Source organism: Chelonoidis abingdonii, chromosome 1 (genome assembly GCF_003597395.2).
Source record: "Chelonoidis abingdonii isolate Lonesome George chromosome 1, CheloAbing_2.0, whole genome shotgun sequence".
Classification (NCBI taxonomy): Eukaryota; Metazoa; Chordata; order Testudines; family Testudinidae; genus Chelonoidis; species Chelonoidis abingdonii.
Genome location: NC_133769.1, coordinates 276,396,603 through 276,422,230, shown reverse-complemented (window position 1 = coordinate 276,422,230; position 25,628 = coordinate 276,396,603). Strand labels below are relative to the sequence as shown.

The 25,628-nt window shown below is 41.5% G+C and overlaps 1 protein-coding gene across 1 annotated transcript in view; it reads left to right on the top strand.

Annotated features, from left to right (window-relative positions):
- GPC6 (glypican 6) overlaps window positions 1-25,628 on the top strand; it is a 1,246,313-nt gene that overhangs the window by 533,639 nt on the left and 687,046 nt on the right. The gene's annotated exons all lie outside the window — the stretch shown is intronic.

Below are 25,628 nucleotides of genomic sequence, written 5' to 3'. Positions count from 1 at the left end.
ACAAGAGAGATAAAGGCGTTTATCATTCTTAAAAGTTAACAGACCCGGAATATTCAATCTTGAATTACAGAGAATAATTTTATGTCTTCTCTTTCTTTTAATAACAAGCGTTCTTTTTAAACCTGTTGATTTCTTTCATGAGCTCAAGGGAAGGAAAATCTCTGTGCCAGGGATTACTGTCCTCTCGGGAAAGAGCTGGAGAGAAAAAGAAGGAGGGGGAATAGTAATTGCTGCTCTGTTTCTGTAAATCAAGGAGTTAAGTAAGTAATCGTTCCGGTAACCTAGGCGGGGAAGCCTGGGAAGGAGACAAGAGAGATAAAGGCGTTTATCATTCTTAGTAAAGTTAACAGACCCTGTAATATTCAATCTTGATTACAGAGAATAATTTTATGTCTTCTCTTTCTTTTAATAACAAGCGTTCTTTTTAAACCTGTTGATTTCTTTCATGAGCTCAAGGGAAGGAAAATCTCTGTGCCAGGGATTACTGTCCTCTCGGGAAAGAGCTGGAGAGAAAAAGAAGGAGGGGGAATAGTAATTGCTGCTCTGTTTCTGTAAATCAAGGAGTTAAGTAAGTAATCGTTCCGGTAACCTAGGCGGGGAAGCCTGGGAAGGAGCCACACCCAAAACTTCCCTCCCTTGAGATTTGAAAGTATCTTGTTTCCTGATTGGTCCTCTGGTCAGGTGTTGTTTGTTAACCCTTTACAGGTGAAAGAGACATTAACCCTTAGCTATCTGTTTATGACAGGCCTAATCTTTCATAGGTCTGGTAAACTATTACTGACGGTTTGTGTGTGAGTTCAGTGACATATCTGCAATCACAGGTGTGTGTAAAAAGACAAGTTGTACTGTCAAAGGCATGTCAAAAATGTTTTGATAAGGTAAAGAAAATCTTTTCTGAAAAGCTTGTTCTATTTAGTCCAGCCTTTGTGAAAATGTTTAAGTTGTGTAGAGATGCACCAGACATTGGTTTAGGGGCTGATTTAATGGAATATGGGGAGAATAACAAGAAACACGCCCATTGCTTTCTTAAGAAAGAAACTCACATCTATTGAATGAGATTATTCTGCGTAGAAAAATGTTACACCATTGTGTGAGCAGTCAAGTAGTTACAGTTTCATCTTTTTAACAGAATGTTTAGGGTACTGTAGATGTGCGGACTCACCCCTGCGGCGCCTCCTGCTAGTGTCTTCTGGGAATTAGCTCGGGTCCAGCTCCGGAGCGCCCTCTGCAGGCCGGTGATCCGCCTGTCCTCTGGCCCCTGTGTCCTTCCCTGGAACTGGTGCCCTTTTACCTGGAGTGCTGCCCCTGGCAGTAACCTCTCAGTCTTAGGGTCTCCCCTTCCCAGGGAACCCCCACCCACTATTCCTACCTCACCTCAGTATAGCTACTGCCAGTCATCATCTAGGCCTACGCCCTGGGGCAGACTGCAGTATCAGCCTACTCATTGCTGGCAAGGTTGGTTTTGGACCTGCTGCCTTGGCCTACCCCTGGGCTGCCCTCTGCAACCCCCAGTACCTTTTAGCCCAATGCTAGGCTGCAGTCTGGGGCTTTCCAGGCTGGAGCTCCACAGCTCCTCTGCCTTTCCCCAGCCCTGCTTCACTCAGGTACCCCATGTCCAGCTCCCTGCAGCCAGGCCCTTCTCCCTCTACAGGTAGAGGGAGACTCCTGGGCTTCTGACTCACAGTTTCTTATAGGGGCCAGCTGGGCCTGATTGGGGCATGCCACAGCTGAGCCTACTTCCTCCAGTCAGCCCAGGTTTCTTGCCCCAGCTACAGCCCTCTCCTGGGCTGTTTTAAGCCCTTCAGGGCAGGAGCAGGGGGTCACCCTGCTACAGGTACTAACTGACCATTCTCCATTAGTCTGATTACACAAAACTAAAGGCTCTAACTACAAACTACTATGATGGAGCATCATACCCCAAGAATATGAAATGCAAATTGTACATATAAAGGAAAAAGAAAACATGGGGGCTGATACAAGAAAGAGGGTTCTAACCTGCTGCCTCTGGATCAGCAAGTGGCTAATGCTCATGCAGTTTTGTAAGGGGGAAGGTGTGACTGAAAGCATGTCTGTATTCACTCCCTACACACTATTGTAATCTTTGTGCAAAATATGCTTTGTGATGCATCATTTAAAAACGAACACACTGATCACCTATATTGTATAATGTATGTGCAAAATGCATATTTAGAGTTATGAACATATGCTGAAATTATGACTGCAATGTGTTTACCAGACAAGTCTGGGGAGGGGGTAAATTGGTTTCTCAAAAACAAAGGACAAGCTGATGCCTCTAGACAGGTGTCATCAAAATTGATGGACAGTCACCTGTCAAGTGGCCATTCTTCAGCAACAAAGCGGGGCTGGAACAGAATGATGTGCATTTTAGCAAATAACATAGAATGTCTTTCACCACGAGATTCCACGCCTCCTTCCTCATAGCAGGAAATAACTGTTTCTAGGAGCAACCCTCAGGAAAATACATTTCAAAGGTAGACTGGGCTATAAAAATAAAGGGCAAAACCACCCTACGTTATCTTTCACCAAAAATGACAAAGGATTCAGCCCTTTGACTTTGGGGAAGAATTTGGTCAGCCATGTTGCTGGGAATGGGGTATGGATTTAATTTGAAACAAGTCTATATTGTTAAGTTTTAGTCTCTAGGAAGTGTTATACCTTTATTTCTCTTGTAACCACTTCTGATTTTAATACTTTATACCCGTGCTCACTTAAAATCTTATTTGTTGTAGTTAAATACATTTGTTTTATTTTTAATCTAAACTAATCCAGTAGTGTGTTTAAACTGATCTGTTTTGTAACTCTGGTTAAAGTAGCAAATTGTTGAATATTGTCCCTTTACAGGGGCAACAGAGCTTTAATATCTGAACTGTCTAGGAAAAGGGTGGACAATGAAGAAGAACATGTGTTTTTTGGGACTGGAAGTGTGTTGAGGTCATCCAGCAAGTAGTAACCATGGCTGGTGGAAGCCACAGTGAGATTGGAGTGTTGTTGAGAGGCAGCTGGGGTTAGAGTTGCTGGACCAGGGCTGCTGCTATACATAGACACTCAGAGTGTGACCTACCTGCTGTTAGGCTGTTCATGAGAGGTCCTAGTGTGACCTACAGCAAAGCATTGTGAGACACCCAAGTTTTCAGGACAGATGGTGACATAACCCCTTACTCGTCTGGATTGCACTCCAGAATGTGTCAATACGTTAATCATTTTGTAACCCAGGCTCAAATCTGAGGCTGTGGTGTTCACACTGAAGTACTCAGACCCAAGTCAAAACAGCCATATCCGCGTCTCCCTAGCACCCTCCTGAAATGAGATTACTCTCGACTTTGACCGTGGTGCACAGTGGGAAGACTTGACTGTCAACCCTGCACATTATACAGGAAGTTTAAGCCCTCTGCCAAGCATGCGTGGCAAGTGAACACCTGCTTTGGGGAGGCTAGCCTGCCGGCACCACCCCTTCCACCTCAGGCCCTGCCCCCTACACGCCAGAGCCCTAAATCCTCTTACCCCTGCCCCTCGGTTAACAGGAGGAAGCCTGAGGGGCCTTCCCCCCCACAAATGGAGGAGCCCTGGTCTGCCCAAGCTGCCAGCCCAGCACCACTGCCCTTGAAGCTCTCACCCCGCACCCCAGCTGAGCCACGAGCGCCAGGCCACTGGTCTGAGCTGAGCTAGCCACCAACCCCCCAAGCACCAGGCCAAGCTACCAGTCCTAGCCACTGACCCCCCCCAAGCACTGGGTTGACCCCAGCACCAGGCCGAGCCACCGGCCCTTCCTCCTCTTGAAGGCCCCCCCAGACGAGCTATTGCCCTCCCACAGGTTTGCAGCCCCCTGATCTCTAGCTTTCCTTGGTTGTTTAGCATCTGATGGAATGTTTGCAGCTCAGCAGTCAAAAGACAGTGGATGGGTTAAATGTTGGGTCATCAAGCTGCTGCGCACACCAAGGGGAGTTGCCACTATTTTCACTGGAGTTGACTGGAGATTCTTGAGATAAAGAGGATATGGCCCATGAGATTGTGGCCTATGGAATTGTGGAATACTTTTGACAGACTCCCAGGACTGAGGTGGGGGCTCGGGCTGTGTCTACACTGAAAAGCAATAGGGCTTGTCCCTGGCTCAGACTTTCCACCCCAGCCACAGGTGCTGTCTTTTTCCTTTGCCCTGGAGTGCTCAACCCCCGCTCAACCCCAGGCCCTGCCCCTGCCCTGCCTCTTCCTGTCCCGGCACCGCTTCTTCCTAACATGTTCTGCCCCCTTCCCGTGCACGCCTAATCCCTACTTCTCCCTTCTCCCCCCCCAGCACCTCCTGCACACTGAAGAACAGCTGATCACAGCAGGCAGGAGGTTCTGGGAGAAAGGGGAAGGAGTTGATCGGCAGGGTTGCCAGCAGACAGGAGGCACTGCAGGGGAGGGGGAAACTGGCTGCCAGTGGGTACTAAGACCTGCCATTTTTTTTCCATGAGTGCTTGAGGGCTGTAGCACCTTCGGAGTCAGCGCCTAAGACCCCAGCAATGTTATAGGACCCTAAGGTGTGAGTAATTTGTGTGTAAATCACAGAATTGTAAGACTAGAAGGTACCTCGTGAGGTCATCTAGTCCAGTCCCCTGCACTCATGGCAGCACTAAGTATTATCTAGACTATCCCTGACAAGTGTTTGTCTAACCTACTCTTAAAAATCTCTAATGATGGAGATTCCACAGTCTCCCTAGACAATTTATTCTGTGCTTAAGTACCCAGAGAATTAGGAAGTTTTTCCTAATATCCAACCTAAAGTGTTCTTTCTTCAATTTAAGCCCATTGCTTCTTGTCCTATCCTCAAAGGTTAAAGAGAACAATTTTGTACTTGAAAACTGTTATCACATCTCTCTGTCTTCCCTTCTCCAGACTAAACAAACCCAGTTTTTTCAATCTTCCCTCATAGATCATGTTGTCTAGACCTTTAATCATTTTTGTTGCTCTTCTCTGGACTTTCTCCAATTTGTCCACGTCTTTCTGCACACAATACTCCAGCTGAAGCCTAATCAGCATTGAGTAGAGCGAAAGAATTACTACTTGTGCTTTGCTTGCAACACTCCTGCTAATACAGCTCTTTGCTTTTTTTGCAACACCGTTACACTGTTGACACATATTTAGCTTATTATCACTATGACCCCAGATCTCTTTCTACAGTACTTCTTCCTAAGAAGTCGTTTCCCAATTTGTAAGTGTGCAACTGATTGTTCCTTCCTAAGTGGAGTTTTTGCATTTGTCCTTATTGAATTTCATCTTACTTACTTCAGAACATTTCTCAGTTTGTCCAGATCATTTTGAATTATAGTCCCATCTTCCAAAGCACTTGCAACACCTCCCAGATTGGAATTGTCCACAAACTTTATAAGTGTACTTTCTATGCCATTATCTAAATCATTGATGAAGATATTAAACAGAACCAAACCCAGAACTGATCCCTGTGGGACCCAACTTGATATGCACTTTCAGCTTGACTGTGAAACACTGATAGCTACTAATTTTTCAACCAGTTATGCACCCACCTTATAGTAGCTCCATCTGGGTTGTATTTCCCTAGTTTGTTTATGAGAAGGTCATGTGAGACAGTATCATCTACTGCTTTGCCCCATGTATGGGGCTTGCTACCCTGTCAAAGAAAGCTTTTATATTGGTTTGACAAGATTTGTTCCTGACAAATCCATCACCTTACTATTTTCTAGATGTTCACAAATCGATTGCTTAATTTTTTGCTCCATTATCTTTCTGGGTACTAAAGTTAAGCTGACTGGTCAGTAATGTCCTGGGTTATCCTTATGTCCCTTTTTATAGATTGGCACCATATTTGCTCTTTTCCAGTCCCTGGAATCTCTCCCATTTTCCATGACTTTTTGAAGATAACCGCTAATGGCTCAGATACCTCACTAGTCAGTTGCTTGTGTATTCTAGGGTGTATTTCATCTGATCCTGGTGCGTAGAAGACATCTGACTTGTCTAAGTCCTTTTACCTTGTTCTTTCCCTATTTTCACCTCTGATCCTACCTCCTTTTTACTGGCATGTATTAAGTTTATGCCCAATTGCTACTAAACTTTTTGGTGAAAACTGAAACAAAAAAGTCATTTATCACTTCTGCCATTTGCACATTTTCTGTACTTCTTTTTCCTCCTCATTGGGTAACAGACCTAACCTGTCCTAGGTTGTCTTCTTGCTTCTGATATATTTATAGAATGTTTTCTTGTTACCTTTAATGTCCCTAGCTAGTTTAATCTCATTTTGTGCCTTGGCTTTTCTAGTTTTGTCCCTACATACTTGTATTATTTGTAGGGCCGTCAATTAATTGCAGTTAACTCACGTGATTAACTCAACAAAATTAATCATAATTAAAAAAATTAATTGCAATTAATTGTACTTTTAATTGCACTGTTAAACAATACCAATTGACACTTATTAAATATTTTTGATGTTTTTCTACATTTTAAAATATATTGATTTCACTTGCAGGAGAATTGTATTCTGTATTATAAGGAGTTCAGTCACAAATTTAATGAACACGTTTTTTTAGTGAGCATCATCAGCATGGATGTGTGTCTTCTGGAATGGTGGTTGAAGCATGGAGGGACATATGAATATTTAGCATATCAGGCATGTAAGTATCTTGCAGTGCTGGCTACAAAAGTGCCATGTGAATGTCTGTTCTCACTTTCAGGTGACATTGTAAACAAGAAGCAGGCAGCATTATCTCCTGCAAATGGAAACAAACTTGTTTGTCTGACCAATTGGCTGAACATGAAGTAGAACTGAATGGACTTTGTTTTATTTTTGAATGCAGTTATTTGTTGTACATAATTGTACATTTGTAAGTTCAACTTCATGATAAAGAGATTGCACTACAGTACTTGTATTAAGTGAATTGAAATACTGTTTCTTTTTTACAATGCAAATATTTGTAATAAAAAAATAAAGTGAGCACTGTATACTTTGTATTCTGTGTTGTAATTGAAATCAATATATTTTAAAATGTAGAAAAACATCCATAAATGTGTATATAACAGGTATTCTATTATTATTATTAACAGTGCAATTAATCGTGATTAATTTTTTAATAGCTTGACAGCTCTTAGATTCAGTCTTTGTAATTTGACTTAGTTTACTGTTTTTTGAGCTTCAGATCATTGACGATCTCCTCGTTAAGCCAGGTGGGTCTTTTGCCATACTTCTTATCTTACCTATGCAACAGAGCATTTTGCTCTAGTGCCGTTACTAATGTTTGTTTGAGAAACTGCCAACTGCCTTCAATTGTTTTTGCCATTAGACTTGCTTCCCATGGGAACTTACCTACTAGCTCCCTGAGTTTGCTTAAGTCTGCCTTTAGAAATGGGCTTGGGGCTCAAGCTTGAGTTTGAGCCTGGGCTTACAATGCAGTGTAAACATACCCCATGTTACCCTAACTGAGGCTGGCATAGGGAAAGGACATGGGTGGGAAAAGTGTATGGCCAGAGCGAGTTTGGTAATCCCTACATGGAGACCTGTGGAAGTCAACGGGAGTTCAGAGTCATTCCCAGCCTTGTCTAGAAATTTATGTAGAAATCAAATGATCTTTAAGAATAAGGCATCAATAGATGAATGTATGATTACTTAGTTAAATATGAAATCTGGTATTATTTAGCCCAAATGTTAGTTACTAGACTAATTTCAGAAACACAGCAGGTCTTTTAAGTCATTATATTGGACACTTTATGAAGCTGCAGGTTTATTTCTCCTTCTTCCCCCCCCCCCACCCCAAGTCATGCCCATCTTCACATATGCATTTAATTAAGCCTGTTTATTTAGTCATTTAGAAATTTAGCTTCTTGGAAAAGACCAATGAACCATGGTATTAATATGCTAATTGGTACTTTGAAGGGTCTTGCAGTGATTAAACTCTTAAAATATTTATTATTCTTTTGCTTTCAGCCAATGTAAGGAGTGAGTAAATATTCTAAATATACAGATTTATTTGTTAAAAGAATCTTTTTAAAATGAACGAGATCTTTAGTAAAATTAGAGATTTTTTTTTTTTAATTCTTAAGTATTTTGAACATGTCTGCCCCTTGTGGGTCACTTTTTCATTGAAAGTGAGAAGAATACATCCACAAACTAATTGTTCTTGAGTGTCATTCTATTTATTTTGGCCCTTATTTGAATTTATATAAGCCAATATGATGGGTGAGACATGAAGTCTTCAACAGCTATTTTTCTAGCACTGAAATAATATACAATATAAAGGGACAACACAGTCTGTAACAGAAATTATACCGTGACTATATGCAGAACCACTACTGCAGGATCAAAATCTTTATCAGTAATGTCACAGATCATTTTTCATATTACATCATATGGAAAGATTTTAAATTGATTTACAGAGGTCAATTTGAACACACAGTAATTTACACCTGGAGGAAAAATAGCTGCCTTATAAAAATGAGCATTAGAGTGAGTATTTTGTGTGTGGATTTCTAGTGTAAAACGTGTAACTTTGAACTTGTAAAGTCATTTTATTTACTGAAATGCTTTCCAGTAATCTATTCTGAAAATCGGGAAGTAACTATTTATAACACACATCATACAATTTGTATTTATTAAAAGGTGCAGTATGGAGAAAACTAATCTGGTTACATTAAAACCCCCCAAATCGTATTTTCTGAAACTCATTGAAATAGTACACGTAATATGTATTACAGATATTGCTTCTATTTCTGAGTAAGTGGTGTGTTTTGTTTTGTTTTCTCCCAGATTACAGTAGGAAATGCAAGAGACAGATATTGAATAAAATAAGGAGATGATGATGATGTGCATATTATTAATATATCACTAAGTACAGTTTAGGGCAGTTTTGTATGACCTTTTTATTCAGATTAAATGCATTTGCTCTAAATAATGATAGGCTTTTAATTTAATCAACATTTGCCTTTAAGTTGCCAGGCCTGAAATGAAAATGTCATGGACATTTAGGCTGATGAAACCTCGTAGCTACTGTATCATTCTTGTTAAGGACAGTAAATGACTACATATTTGACCTTTGCTGGTTACATATATTTACGCTGTAGACTGAAAAATTACAAAGGCTTTGTAAATATCTCATTACATGCTATGCTGATATAGACCAAATCCTAATTTGTAAATATCTGTTCCACTATGATACATGGGCAATATTATTTGTTCATGCGTAGTCAATGACAGCCCTGTTTCCATGAGACAGTATATGAATTTGAACTAAATGTAAACAATTTTTAGCATAAACAATAGATTTATTTGAAAATTCACATTGTATTATTTATTGTTTATTTATTACTTATTTTCCTGTTTTAAAATGTTGTTGTCCAGCCAGGGAGTAAAAACAATTCCTTTATGTCTTAGATGATTAGCTCCACAACACTGTAATATCCCTGGCTGCAGACACAACATAGATGGTCCCAAAAAACAGATCTTTATTTCAGTTTACATACAATACATATCACACATGTCCCACTCCTGGATCTAGGCAACTGTATTTCCAGGAGTGAACCAATAAAGGGCCTCTTAAAAGCACAGTCCACTACAGACACGAATACTGAATTCAAAATAGTCAAAACAACAATCCACAAACAACCTTTTCATTCAGACTATGTGGTGAATCCTTTTTAAAAAAATGCATTTGCAGAAATCAAGATTATGTTGTGAATGGTTCACTCTTCATGAATGGAGCAAAATTTGTATTAATATTCAACATGTATTTTCCAATCAACTAGCAATGTAACTTTCCAGCACAGTCCTATTCAAGGGTGACTATTTAATTTTCTCCACATTTAATCTTTTTTCAAAATCTTATGTTCTTGTTTTAGTGAAGTGGGTCAGTAACATGAGTATAGCACCAAGACTATTCTAGATAGAGAATTCTCCAATTATTTTTTTCACTTTACTGCTTAGACTAAAGTCCGAATATATATTTTTCAATTACATTTTAATTGATTTTTCTTTATAAAAAAAGATTAGTTTATTGTGTATATAATTGTTAAAATATTTTTAAATATGCTTTTTAAAATATTATATTAGGAATTCCAATATTTGATATTGAGGAAGGGAGCCTACATACATATTGTAGCTTGAAGAAACATAATGGCCCCAAGATCTTTGATAATTAAAAGCTTGACACAGGCATGCATATCAAGTCAATGGGAGTTCCTTGCTTTGAACACATGCAGGATAAGGCCCTAGAATTTTATGAAAACAGACCCAGGTAATAGAACTAGCCCCCACCCTTAGACTTCACTGACCCTCAAAAGGAGCAGAAGAGCAAGTTACCGACAGATAGACATTGTTTTCCTCATTTAGGGATTATCCAAAACCCACTGAAGTAATGGAAAGTCTCATTAACTTTAATGGGTTTTGATTCAGGCCCTAAGGGTTGTCTTGTAACTCTAAAGCAGAGGTCCTCAAACTGGGGGGGTGCAAAATGTTTTCAGGATGGGGGTGTGAAAAGCTTTAGGAAAGAAAAAGATTTACTGTGCACATTCAGAGCTGGGCAGCTGAAGAGCAGCAGCACTGCATTCAGAGATGGGTGCCCAGCCAGCAGCCACCACTCTCTGCTCTGCCTTCAGAGCTATGCAGCTGAGAGCAACATCTTGGGGGGAGGGGGTGAGAAGAAGGACAAAGGGGAAGTCGTCTTGTATTCTCCTTCTCTCCCCCGCCCCCACATAGCAGTACAGCAGTGAGTCCTATTTTTCTTTGCAAAATGTTAGCGCACGCTTTGGATCATTTTTTTTAAAAATGCTATTTTCAATAGTACAAGTGACTTTAAAATGAAAATTAATTTACAGCGGAAGATGTCTTTATTCTGTGCAAGAGTTCTTTTGATAAATTATGGAAAGAAAATGTGTTTATTCAAAGCAGTTTTCACGTAATGACTACTTTATGTGGGTTTTCAGTTGGGACCCAGTAAAAGATGCAGCTATTTATATAACATGACGTTCCAACCGTGATGGGTTTGTGAAATTGCTATAATAGAGAACACACAAACCTAGGACCAAGGTCATAAGATATTTAGCAACTGAAAATGCAAACCATAAGAAAAATATAGAGACGGGGACAAATAGATTTCCTGGCTAGGGAGTTATGGTGTGTTTAGAGCTAGGAAGGGATGGGAAAATTTCCCTGGATTGCCCCCAAACACTAAATCACTTTCTTCTACAAAACAAGTAATTTCAACACTTTGGGTCTTTTCTTTCAAGGCCAGCACTACTGGGAGTCTTTTCTGGACTTGTTTCGCCCTTGGAGATGATATATCATGTCACAATGGGTATGTCTGCTAACCCTCAAGTAAGCAAACTTATTTGTGGAAAAAAAACAAGTAAAAAAAATAAAAATACTTGCTGCATAAATGATATCTACTACTAAGAGAGACTTTCTCTTAGAGAGAGCTTTCCCAAGAGCTAACTAACTGAAGTCATTAGAGAGGCTTATCATAGACATTAAGGCCTTAATTGTACAACCCTTAGTGGTAGTTGTGTGGTAATTTTAATCTTGGTAGCAGTCTTATTGACTTTAATAGCACTAGGGACAATAATCTCCTTAAAAAGATTTAATACCTTATTTTGTGAATGTCTGTTCCCCTTTTTAATTGTCAAAACATATAACTTATTATAATTAAGAGTGTTCCTAGTCTCTTTAGTTTATAGATTCTCTAGTTTTCTCTACAGTACAGGCTCCTCCATAAATCCATTTATAGATATTGTTTTGTTCTAATAAAATTAGAAAATGTATTAAGAAAACAGGAGAGATGTTTTCCAATATCTTCAAGATATGGGCCTAGTACAAACCAGGCATAAACTACTGAAACTTAAATGAAGTCACCTGAAAAACTAAAGATAATATAGTATATACACAGTATACTTTAATAATATAAAATATATAATCTCAAATACCTGTGGAGTCATGTTGGGCTTGGAAGGATTGATTCTAGTCATGTAGCTACTGTGTTCTTATATATTCACTATTGTCACAGGAATTTCTTGTTGTTTTTACAAAAATGGGAAAAAAATAGTGACGCATAAAATAAAGTCGCTTACTCCACTGGAGTTGCAACCCCTTCCACCAGATCTGAATTTGTCCTTGTGATTTAGTATCAACAGATCTCACAATTATATTTTGTCACATCTGTCACAGCAGTCATGAGTTCTGTGATGTTTTCATGCTTTTATAAAACTAACCATTACTTTTGACATTTTGTGGGTGGGTGGGTGGGTGGTGGGTAAATGCAATAGTAATGTCTGAACCAATTTTACTGAGATGCTGAGTGCTGACATGTTAGAGCCTGTGCAATATGAGTGGCTATTAGAGAGCAGGAACCCAGTAAAAAATGTGGCAAGACAAAGGACCAGACCAGTGAACTCTGTTGAAAGGAATGGTGTTTTACCCTTGGCCAAGAGTAAACTATGTACACTATGAATAAAAATAAATACGTAAAAATAAAAGAATTAGGCTGCTTTCGAAAAGTTGGCAACTGCTGCTATGTTCAGATGCATCCAGTGTTGTCACAGTAAAAATCACAGTTCTTGGTTGCACCAAAATGGCAAAATAAAGGTTACAAAAATGCCTCTGTGACCTTTTTTCACTTTTAACTTATTTTCCTTTTAACTCTATCCATCCTGTGACTTGTATTAAAAAACTGCCACAGTAAACAGCCCTACATATCATGTATGTTAGATATTAGTGAGGTAAAGAGTGGGAAAGGTCACTCACCTTTTCCTTCCCCTAATCCTGTGGCCCCCAGTATGATTTACAGCAGCCAAGGATCAGTGGGAGCACCATGTGTTCTGACCCTGACCTGTCACACCCCCACATGGAGCAGATGGCAGAGACCAGCTATGCTGGTTGTAGGCACAGTCAAAAGTAATTTGATGCAAGTGACTTGCTTCAAAGGAATATTCTCCTGTCTTTTCTCTCCAAGGTCGCTTTGTTCTGGGAAGACTTGGGCTCGTCCTGATTTCTGATAGTAGCAGTTTTGCAAGTGGAGGACTCTCCACTTGAGAACATGTGACTCCCATTGCAACCAGTGCTGTTTCTCAACCATTACCAGTAGTGAAGGTTGCTTGGGAGGAGTGTGATGGGGCATATAAACTCTGTACAAGCATGGGAGGGGATAAGGAGGTGTTTTGACCTGGAGTAGCCCCCTCCTCCCCCAACACACACACACCCCTCCCAATCATCCCAGGACTGGAGGAGCCATTAAAAAAAGAGGTAACTCCAGTCAGATGGGGGCAACCCTGGGAAAGGAACAGACTTCTCCAGCCTAGGGAGAGGACCAACAGCCTGCAGAGCCCCTGCCCTCCCAGAGGGTGGGTGCAGACGCATGAGTTGAAAGGGGAAAGAACTGAGGCTTGCACTAGAGCCCGGGGAGCTCTGACATGGACATTGATACTTCCAGGGCCTCAATGAAGTAAGAGAGGCCTCATTTCCTGGAGGGACCTGCTTATAGGTTGTTCTTTGCTTTTCTTTTGCTTAATCCCTTTTGCTACCTCTGGGCTGTTTGGTGGCATCACTGGGCAGAGAGGGAATGAAAGAGTTGAGAGGCTCTGGCTGGAAGGTGAGCACCAGCCTGTTAGAAACAGGCTTCACAGCACCCACTGGGGTGGGATGGACTTGAATACGTGCATTCCCCATGTAGCCTAAAGGGGGCGCTTACCACAGACAGATTCATGACAAGGAGTCTAAAAATAACCATAGAATTTGTATTACTAAGAGTCAGGTTTTGACTTTAACATTTTGACATTCACAGTGGTGTGTCATGTTTGCACAGAGAGAGCTCGAAGGACAGATGTGCCAAATCATGTGCTCTTTTCCAAAGAAAGCTTTGTGGATATGGTGCTCACAAATATGTGTATCAAGTCTTGAAATCTCATTTTATGTGGGGGGGAGGGCAGTGAGAATTCTTTGAGAAAAACACAGAAGTTTCCTTTATGTCCATAAAATAAAATACTAAATATTTTTGGCTGGCTTATCTGATATACTGGAACATTATTCAAACATGTTGAGTTCAAACAATTCCTATTTAATTATAAAATAAGATACCACTATACCCTGCCAGAACAGCAAATGCGAAACCTCCAGACATATCTCCACTGCTATGTTGATAATACTTCCCTCCCCCCACAAAACACATTTCAGATCCACTAGCTATCTGTAACCATCAATGCAAGTCTTGCCCTAGAATGACTGGAGAACTCGGTGAGCTTATGTGTTCACTGTCTGGACCTTCCTCCTCAGGCTGATGCTTCTTTCTCTGCTTCATTCAGCTCCACCCTTAACTATTTATAACTTTCCTATGAGAGTTCCAGTGAAAGAGTGCCAGTGCCAAACTTTAATGCCACATTCAAACGAGCAACACTCAACTAGAGCAATTGCTAAAACATTTGTTATACTTTACCTAACCACTTGAGAGAGAGAGAGAGAAAACCTAATAACATTCAGTTCTACAATAAATGTGGTAGAATAGGTAAAAACACTCAAGATCAATTCAGCAGAGTGTCAGAACAAGCCCTGTGGACTGAAAGAATTAACACTCAGCTCTGAAAGAAGCAAGGGCAGTTACACTCAAGGTGTAACTTGAGGAGGGAGGCATAAGATAATTTTCTCTGCTCATGCTACACAAAAAATCACTACTCTCTCAAATGAACTCTCACAGAAGAAAGGTAAGACATAAATGCCCTCTCACCAGGGGTGAGTGCTTTTCAGAAAGCGATCACTGTATATATGACCTATGACTCCTCATCCTCAAAGGAAATCTGCACAGCACTTCCAAAAGATGAGCCTGAGAACTTAAATTCACAACTCTGCTCGACACTAAAAATAAGGGTATCAATAGAGATGCTGGTTTTAATGTCTCATTACAACAATCAGTAACCTACTAACCCTCCTTTGTCCTATGACTGGAAAGGTATTACCCACTTCATTTCAAGTGGTTTCTTGACATTGTGCCCCAAAATGTGCTGTAACTGATGTGTATTTTTCCTATTGCTTCAAACCGGCATCTACCCACAGATTGCATTGATGTTGGATGGTACTGGAATAATGGAATCCCCAAGTGTACTAAAGGCAGCATAACGAGCTCTATGCCACTATCGTTGTGCCCTCACACACCACTCCAGTGTTGGGTGTGCTGGAGATGGGAAGAGATACAGCTGGAGTGGCTGCACTTTAGTGATTCCCTGGCTGCTACAATGGCCTCTTGGGTCTGTTGCTGGCTGTTATAAGTTAGAGCTGCCCTGAATTAAATCAGTCCCTGAAGCCCCAGGAATTGAAGGAGCAAAACAGCCCTGACTGCACACACAAATGTGCACCTCTCCCTGGCTGCTCAGCTGGAACTCCACTTAGCCTCTCTTCACCCCTGAGATAGGGAACTGCCATCCACTTCCTGTTGTTGTTTTGACTCAGCAGCAATACTTTTCTGCTTCCCATTGCCCCAGGACCTTCATCCTCTTATAGGCCCATAAATGAAGGCAGGGCTCAATGGCAGCACATGTCTGTGTCCTCAGTCCCAGGGCTCTTCCATAGAGCTCTACGTGTGCCAGCCCTGAAAATCATGGGATCAAGGTAGCTCCTCCTGCAGGCACTAAACCCGTATCACTTGTGATCAGTTCATGAGAGTTGGCAACACTGCCTTCCCTTGAGTACCAGAGGGGATTCCCCTAACCCATCACTGTCCCCAGGCTCAGGGAGATGCCATTCTATCCCCTCCATCTTCTACCCTCCATCACTGTCTTCTGCACCTCTCCAGCCTCCTTCCTGCTCCCACACCCCCGTGTCAACATTAAATCTGTCTTCTGTTCTCCTTTCTCTCCACTCACCTTTTATAGAGTCGCTGCTGTTCCTCACCCTCCCTATGTCCTGTCCTGAACCACAGGGTGGCAGCCAATTTGCCAGTGGGCCTGGATGCAGTCTCATTGAAAATAATGGAAGGTGGCAGCCAATTTCAGTAAGGTCAGCCACTTACACTTTGGGGAAATGGTGGCCATCTTGTTGGCTTTAGCCACATTGACACTAGTAGGAAATTGTGGCCATTTTGAAAATGGGGATTAATGATGGAGATTCCACAATCTCCCTGGGCAATTTACTACAGTGCTTAACCACCCTGACAGAAAGTTTTTTGTAATATCCAACCCAAACCACCGTTGCTGCAGTTTAAGCCCACTACTTCTTGCCTATACTCAGAGGTTAAAGAGAATAATTTTTCTCCCTTCTCCTTGTAACAACTTTTATGTACTTGAAAACAGTTATCACATCCCTCAGCCCACGCTGCTTCCCTCACCCCTCATTGGCCTGGAGCGGTGAACCACGGCCAGTGGGAGCCGCGATCAGCTGATTCTGCGGACATGGCAGATAAACAAACTGACCCAGCCTGCCAGGGTGCTTACCCTGGTGAGTCGCGTGCCAGAGGTTGCCAACCCCTCAGTTATCACAGTCCCTCTCAGTCTTATCTTCTCCAGGCTAAACAAACCCATTTTTTCAATCTTCCCTCATAGGTCATGTTGTCTAGACCTTTCATCATTTTTGTTGCTGTTCTCTGGACTTTACTGCATTTGTCCAATCTTTCCTGAAATGTGGTGCCCAGGACTAGACACAATACTCTAGTTGAGGCCTAATAAGCATGGAGTAGAGCAGAAGAATTACTTCTTGTGCCTTGCTTACAACACTCCTGCTAATACATCCCAGAATGCTGTTTACCTTTTTTTTTTCACTAGTGTTACACTGTTGACTCATATTTAGCTATGACCTCCAGATCCCTTTCTGCAATAATCCTTGCTAGTAACCCATTTCCCTTTTTTTTATGTGTGCAACATATCTGATGCTCAGATAGTATAATAATGAGGGCCATATAAAGACAATAAACAATGTAATTATCAGAAGAATTCCATTGGTAGAATGTTACCTACATTTCTAAAATACATGTAATTCAGCCCAGCTGATCGCAAAACTGAATGTACAGGTGTCATAAATAGATAGCTAAGGGTTAATGTTTCTTTTACCTGTAAAGGGTTAACAAAGGGAACCAAACACCTGACCAGAGGACCAATCAGAAAACTGGATTTTTCAAAGTGAGGGAGGGAACTTCTGGTTTTGTTCTGGTTTTGGGTTTTTTCTGGTCTGTTGTGTTCGGGCTCGTGCAGCTATGGATGTGAGAGAAGAGGTTTCTTTCTATTCCAAGCTTCTGTAGCTTCTACCCTTCTGTTACCAAGGTTGTAAGTACAAAAGGAAAAGCAATAGGTTTCATATGTTTTTGTATTTACATGTGTGTATCTTGCTGACTGTTTAAATTGTATATCTTTTTGAATCAGACTGTTTATCCATATTTTTCTTTTAAGCATAGCCCTGTATTGTCAGTCTTGATGCAGAGTTATATTCTTATGTTTTTTCTTTTCTTTTTTTATATAAAGTTTCTTTTAAGGACTTGTTTGAGTTTTCTCTCTTGGGAGGGGATTCTCTTTTGTCGTTGAAGCTACGGAGCGGAAGCTCGGCACAAACACCAGGGAAGTTTGTGGGTGAAGGGTGAAAGATAAGAGATAGGATCATCTCTGTTTCCTTGTTGCTTGGTTTGTCTTTTGGGAGGTTAAGAAATAAGAAGAAGAAATGGAAGAAGAGAAGGAAATTTTGGGGAAGAAAGGGGACAGGCTTCTTGGTATTGTGATGTAAAGAGATTGCATCAGCTCTCCCAAGTTAGCCCAGAGAGGAAAGTCTGGGTGGGAGAGGGAGGGGGAAGGGAAGTGGAGTATTTCCCTTACCGGTAAGACTCAGAGCTTCTGGGTCTTGGGGGTCCCCCCAGGGAAAGGTTTGGGGGAGACCCGGGAGAGTTTATCAGGAGCTCAGAATCCTGATTGGTGGCAGCGAGATATCAGATCCAAGCTGGTAATAAGCTTGGGGGAGTTTCATGTTAAGCACCCAGATTTTGGACGCTAAGGTCCAGATTTGGGGGACAGAGGCTTATTACAACAGGTCAAAGTGTTGTGTGATGGCCAGTGCTCACCCCACCTCCAACAGCTCTCACAGGCCAGTCACAGCCCATGGCATTCTCTCTTTTGGTGGGTGTTGACTCAACCCTCTGGTCAGGTCACCAATTAGCTTTATCCCTCTGTGAGGTAATGGAGTCCCAAGGAAGATATTGAGTCCCGTGACCTTTAATCCATCTATTGACCCATGTGAGTGTCAAGTCCCAGCCACTGAGTTTTCAAAGTCTTTCTCTCCCTGGGCTTCCACTTGGAGAAGTCTGGAAGTGAGGACTTCTGTGCTCTTCATAATGAATGATTGGTGAGTGAGCCCAGGCCTTCCCACTGTACCGGGCTCTGACCCAGGTAACAATGTCTGGTACTCACATGCACCTTAAGGCTGCCTCCCTGGGCTGCCTCCTATGACCTATTTTCCTGTCAAAGTCTTAGTTTGATACACTCTTTTTCTCTACTACTTTGTAACTGAACTTTCAGTCCCTCTGGGCTCAGCAGGGAGGCTCTTTCTATCCAGGAAAGGCTGCTGCAGCACCTTACTTCAGTAGCTCTCAGACTAGGCCTCTTGCCATGCTCTTTCAGGCCTCTTCTAGGCTCTCTGGCTCCCTTTAAAGCTTCATTTCTAGCTGGAACATGCTCTGAATGTGAGACTTGGTGGGGTCATGTAGGCCCAAAATTGCTCCTTAACCCTTCAGTTCCTCTGTGGAACTGCATCATAATGTGTTTTGCCATAATTTAACTTTAGAAACTTTTCTGTAAATCAAACATACAGGAGTTCAGTAAATCAATACAAAATCCTTACACTCATTGGAGTTTTTAATTCATAGAAATATTTCTGTTAACTTTAGATTTTGAATAACCTTGTTCACTGAAAACTTATGAAAACTTTCTCTCTCTTATGAAGAGAGGAACTTATATACGTTGCATATATAGCTCCTCCTGCAGGCATTAAGCTCTCATCACTTATGATCAGTTCACGAGAGTTGGCAGTGCTGTCTTACCTGGGCTCTAATCATTGGACAGTCCTTGCTTACTTTGGCCCAATTTTAGGGTCTGCCCTAGCTGTGTTTGGTGGGATGAGGGGGTGGCATAAGCAGTATTACCAACTCTCGAGACTTTATTGTGACACTAGCAACTAGACACTAGAGTCCCCGTATTATTTCTCTAACTAATCTATCTAAGGAACCAGTCTTGCAATAAACTCCACACAAATTGAGGTATCTGTCTGCCTATATCTTCTTGCAGAATCACAGTGTTAGATATTCCTAAAGCATCCATTAACATAATATTTAACTGATGTTCAAGAGCATAGACACCTTGTCTCTGTAGCAAAACTGAACTGGGCTATTGCAGGGAGCATGCAAGGAGAAGAGTGTGAAGGACCATAGCATGGAGCATTACAAGGTATTCTGGACTGCTCCAGACCGTATAGCAGCATTGCATTGGCACCCTCCAGAGGCTACGGTAAATTAGAGCAGCCTCTAACTGCTCTACTTTATGGTGGAGACTGCACTGCCCCCAGAGCATAGAGCTACTGTTGTAACTCTCTCAGCCATAGTTACTAAAGTGCTTTGGATCCTTTGGGGCGAAAGGTGCTGGTATCTAAGTACCAGATGTACAATACGATATGTACATCAATTTTGAATTTAAAATTTAAATATTTCTTATATTAGTACACTCCGTTAAGATTTGTAATTAGATAAAGAACAGACAGGAATGCCAACTAAAGATTAACATATTAATAAAAACATTAACAAGGAAATATCAAGCAGTTGCCTTTTCAGTGAGGCTGAGTCTCAGTGGAACAAAACAGTATATATTAATTGCAGAATGTTACAGATAGCTCCTGCATAAAAGGGATCAGTTTTGATACTGGTGGAAGCATGTGGAGTGGATCATAACTAAAATTATGTTCATCTTTGATGTCAGATAGTCTCCCAGAAAAACATTTTTTTTAATTTTTTTAAATAACATCTTTAATAGTAGTCATATACTATAGATTAGTGCAGCACGGTAAGAACATAACTTCCCTTGTAATCAATAATATAATAAACATAATGATCTGTCTTTGACACTTATTCTTGGTCAATCTCAAGATTTAATATTCTTGGTAAGTAGTGACCAAGGTGAAACCTCTCAGGTCAATGAATCTTTAGCAACGATCAATATCTCCTTATGTACAAAGAGATAAATATAAAGAGGTTATGTATAAATCAACTAAGAATACTGTGGTTGCTGCTTGGTTTTATTATAGGCAGAGCTTGTAGTGATACCTATAATTAAAGTTGCCTAATGCTTTTTTTACAAGTCTCTATTTTCAGTATCTCATAACTGCCAGATTTCAATCATTTGGTCTGATGTTTCCCATGCCTGCTTTCTGCCTTAGACTGATTTCCCTCTTCTCCTTCCCCTCCCCGCCCCCCACCTCCAAGCAAAAAATCATTCAGCCATTTCCCAGAACAAAGCTTTGGGGGAAAACAGTCGTCTTTGCCAATGCTAATTTTCTTTTTCCTGTTACTCTGAAGCACTCTAAGTCTTCTGGGGTTTTGAAACAGAAACTTGAAATTTGGTTGGGGTGGGGGAGTTGTAGGATAGTTTTAGTATCAGGATAGTGGATTTTGCTGTTCTTTTATAGATCCATACATATTTTGCATTTTAAATGGGCAACCTTAATTATGGTGTTCCCCAGCTTTTGGATGCTTGCCTTTGCAATCTTAAGCCTATTTTAACAGTTTTTGGTCATACAACATTACATTGTTCTGTAGGTAGGTAGGGAAGTAGTTTGTGATATATTTATTAATAATGCTGGGGCTGAGGAGTAGAGACAAGGTGGATGAAGTAATATTTTCTGTTGGTGAGAGAGACAAGCTTTTAAGCTTACACAGCTCTTCTTCAGGTGTCAGACACTCCAAGTACCTATGGCAGCCCTGAAGAAGAGCTCCTTGTAGGCTCGAAAGTTTGTCTCTCTCACCAACAGAATTTGGTCCAATAAAATATTTTATCTCACCCACTTTGTGTCTCTAATATCCTGGCGCCTACACTACTATGACAAAACTGTTTTTATTACATACATTCCCATTGCAATGAACAGGAGACTTGCAAGCTTGATTTCAAAGGAACTTTACCTAGTAAAAATAATACAAAATCCTCTTATGCAGAAAGTTGCAGCAGCATAAGAATAGTTTTGTTGTATTTTCTATATTGCTATGTGAAGAGTTTGACATATATTAGCCTTATAAAAAAAAAGGAAGTCTGAAAATTATATTTATGGTCTACTTGAAACAGGAGAGACCCTAGACCAAATGGTGCCCCCCATCCCCATTTGTTAAACTTTGAAATACTTTATTTTTTATTTCATTTGTAGCCCATTTCACAACTTTGATCTACAATTTGCATGCATGATTTATCCCTCGCATATAAGATGATACATTTGCATGCTAGGATCTGTAAATCTGTATTTATTTGTGCCATATAGAAGCAAATAAAAAAATCTATTTTCTCTAAGCTTATAGAAATGTTTTAATTTTAAGGATAACTGAAATATATTAACATCAAGAAATTGAACAGTGCACATTGGTTGGGCCAATATTAAATAGTTTTACAGTAGGTTACAGCCTTAGAATGTTAACCTTAGTCCTTTAGTTCAAAAGATCGCATTTCTTGCCTTTGCCCTCCTGAACTGAAGCACAGATCAAAAGACTAGCCAATGGCTTTTTCAAGTGATAAAATAGCAAGCAATGTGAGTCTATCGTCGGCTATCATCGATTGAAAATATGTTTTAATGACCCTGAGTTTCGAAAAGCTGTGCTCACCACTCGCAACTGCGTCCGGTAGCATGAGCGGAATCCTCAAAGCTAGCCACACATTAGGAAAAATGTCCTTCGGCTCTGCATCATGAATTAACTGGAGAACTTAGAATAGCGAATGCATCCTGTGCTGCAAAATGTGACAGATGTTGTCTAATTCGATGTAGAGATCTTTATTCTTGACCGCCAAACATTCCCCGTGTGTCATCAGCTGATGAAGGTCAATACAACCCCTCCCCAGGTCTTTTTATGGTTCTTCATTTATCCAAACCTTTCTTGATGGACAATCAAGCAGTGGTAACGAGCAAGTGAAAGAACTTCCTATCATCTCATCTCTGCCCTCTGCCTCTTCTTCCAGTGAAGACAGGCTTAACTTCTAAGTTTTCCGCTGTTGCTTTGGCAGCACTGATGGCATCTTCAAATCCATTGTCTGTAGGCCACAACAAAATCTAGTCAGCTTCTCATCAAAGTAGTAGCGGTCATGATGTCCACCAACTGTGTTTGTAATGCTTTGTTTACAACATTTACTTGGAACAGGATATCATGCCAAACCACAATTGAGACCAGAAATTTGAAGTCAGTGATCTGGTTTGCCAGGCTTTGCGCCTCATGGTGGATTCAGCACCCCAAGCCTGACAGCCCCCTAAGCCCAGAACCCCAAGTGGTCGCCTAGGTCGCCTACCCCTAAATCCAGCCCTGACCTTAGACCCACATAAGAATAGAAATTCCCCTAAATTCCTTAACTCAACCCATTGCAACTCCCCTGGTAAAAACAACACGATGTTCTGAGGCACCCAGTTATAGGATTATCCGCAGTAGCAGTACCTAAGTGTATAATAGGGTTACTTAGGGGAACAGCACGTTCTTAACTGGATTTCCTTGCTCTAGCGGGAGTGGGTTTCTATCTTTGTAGGCCATGAGAATGACTTTAAAAGTGATATGCTGCACTGCTTCTACCTACCTCTTTTCACTGCTTTGAAAATGCTCCCCTCTCATGTTATTCTAATAATGGTTTGTATTATTTATGTAGCTAATATGTCATTGTAGCAGAGTAATGGAAATGCACAAAACGGAGTTTCTTATTCCTGATAATGAGCCTGTCCCTGGGCTGGCAGGAGGTGAGAAAGCTGTAAACACAGGGGCTCAGCCTTCGTGTGAAGGGAACACCTCATTGCTTCCCAGCAGCCCTGCTGACTGACACATATTGTGGGGTTGAAGAAGTCTGGATGACATTTTGTCCAAATGAACGGTTTGTGAGAGTGAAGTGAAAGTTAAAGGAAAAATCAAGGAGGAATGCAAAATTATTCAGGGACACAAATTCAGCATAGTCATCCAAAGGACAGTTAGGATAGGAGTTGTAAAGGAAAAGGAAACTTACCAAAGTCATATAACTGTTGATTGATTCAATGCAATTGGTTTTTAAAAAATGAAATGTGTTGGCTTGGTTACATTACAGCTTCATGTGCCCGTCGTGGGAATAGCACACAACTAATAATACTTTGAGTTACAGGGAGCTTGATTTACAAAGCCCCCTCATCAATCTGAAGCAAACACTCACCAGCAACCACACACCACAAAACAAAAACACTAATCCAGGACCTAATCACATCAGCCACACTATCAGAGGCTCCTTCACCTGCACATCTACCAATGCGATATGTGCCAGCAATGTCCCTCTGCCTGTACATTGGACAAACCGGACAGTCTCTACACAAAAGAATAAATGGACACAAATCAGACATCAAGAATTATAACATTCATAAAACAGTTGGAGAATACTTCACCTCCCTGGTCACTCAGTTACAGTCCTCAAAGTCTCAATTCTCCAACAAAAAAACTTCGAAAAGATTTCAACAAGAAACTCCAGAATTGGAATTAATTTGCAAACTGGACACCATGAAATTAGTTTTGAATAAAGACTGGGAGTGGATGGGTCATTACACAAAGTAAAACCTATTTCCCCATGCTAATTTTTCCCCTACTGTTACTCATACCTTCTTGTCAACTGTTGGAAATGGGCCATCCTGATTATCACTACAAAAGTTTTTTTTCTCCTGCTGATAGTAGCCCAACTTAATTGATTACTCTTGTTAGTTAGTATGGCAACACTTATTTTTCATGTCTTTTGTGTATATATATCTTCCTACTGTATTTTCCACTGCATGCATCCGATGAAGTGGAGTTTAGCCCACGAAAGCTTATACTGAAATAAATTTGTTAGTCTTTAAGGTGCCACAAAGTACTCCTCATTCTTCAAGGGATTTAAGTGTTGTGATACTGAGGGTATGTCTACACTACGAAATTAGGTCAATTTAATAAGTCGATTTTATAGAAATCGATTTGATACAGTCGATTGTGTGTGTCCCCACTAAGCGCATTAAGTTGGCAGTGCGTGTCCACAGTACCGAGGCTAGCGTCGACTTTTGGAGCATTGCACTGTGGTAGCTATCGCACAGTTCCTGCAGTCTCCACTGCCCATGGAATTCTGGGTTGAGCTCCCAATGCCTGATGGGGCAAAAACATTGTTGCGAGTGGTTTTGGGTACATGTTGTCAGGCCACCTTCCCTTCCTCCCTCCGTGAAAGCAAGGCAAAAAATCGTTTCTCGCCTTTTTTCCTGGGTTACCCGTGCAGATGACATACCCCGGCAAGCATGGAGCCAACTCAGCTCACTGTCACCCTATGTCTCCTGGGTCCTGCTGGCAGATGCAGTACTGCTGTGCTACACAGCAGCATCCCCTTGCCTTGCCTTGCAGACGGCAGACAGTACAATATGACTGCTAGTCGTCATCGTCGTCCCGTGGGTGCTCCTGGATGACCTCAGTTACGTTGGACGGGGCTGCCTGGGCAGATACTGGTGCTCCAGGCTGGCCTCGGTAAGGTTGGTCAGAGGCATCTGGACAAAAATGGGAATGACTCCAGGTCATTCTCTTCTTTAAGTTTTGTCTAATGGAGATTCAGTCCTACGTGGAATATCATGCCAGCTGGAGGCTTCTGCCTCAGGCTGCTCTCCCAGTCGGCAGCACCGCACAGTCACACCTACCCCAGCCTACCCCTTGCTCCCATGGCTCATGAAGCCTGGACAGTTTACTGACTCGGTAGACCTCAGCAATGGGAGGTTGAGGAAAATCGCCTGGCTGCTGTTTATGTGCAGCCAGACACCAGGGCGGTTAGAAGAGCACAGCAGGGTGTGCTGTGCGTCAGAGAAGCTTTTAAAACAAATTTCATGACTGGCTAGGCTATGGTGTGAAAGTTCTGTTTGTTTCTCCTTGATGAATACCCTCCTCCTTGGTTCATTCTACTTCCCTGTAAGCCAACCACTCTCCCCTCCCCCCAGTGATCTCCACTTGCAGAGGCAATAAAGTCATTGTTGTTTCAAATTCATGCATTCTTTATTAATTTGTCACACAAATGGAGGGATAACTGCCAAGGTAGCCCCCAAGGGTGGGGGAGGAGGGAAGCACAGGTGTGGGGTAGTTGTTGGGGCACCGCCTAGAATGGCATGAAGCTCAACATAGATGCAGCATTTCTGGGGCTCTGACCCGGAGCGGCCGTTTGCCTCTCTGGTTCTTTGGTAGGCTTCACGTGGCACTGCTGCAGGTCCCTGTTATAACCTCTGTCCTTCATGCCCTTGGAGATGTATTCAAATATTCTGGCATTTTGTCTTTTGGAACAGAGTTTGGATAGCATGGATTTGTCTCCCCATACAGCGATCAGATCCAGTACCTCCTGTTCGGTCCATGCTGGAGCTCTTTTGCGATTCTGGGACTCCATGGTCACCTCTGCTGATGAGCTCTGCATGGTCACCTGTGCTGATC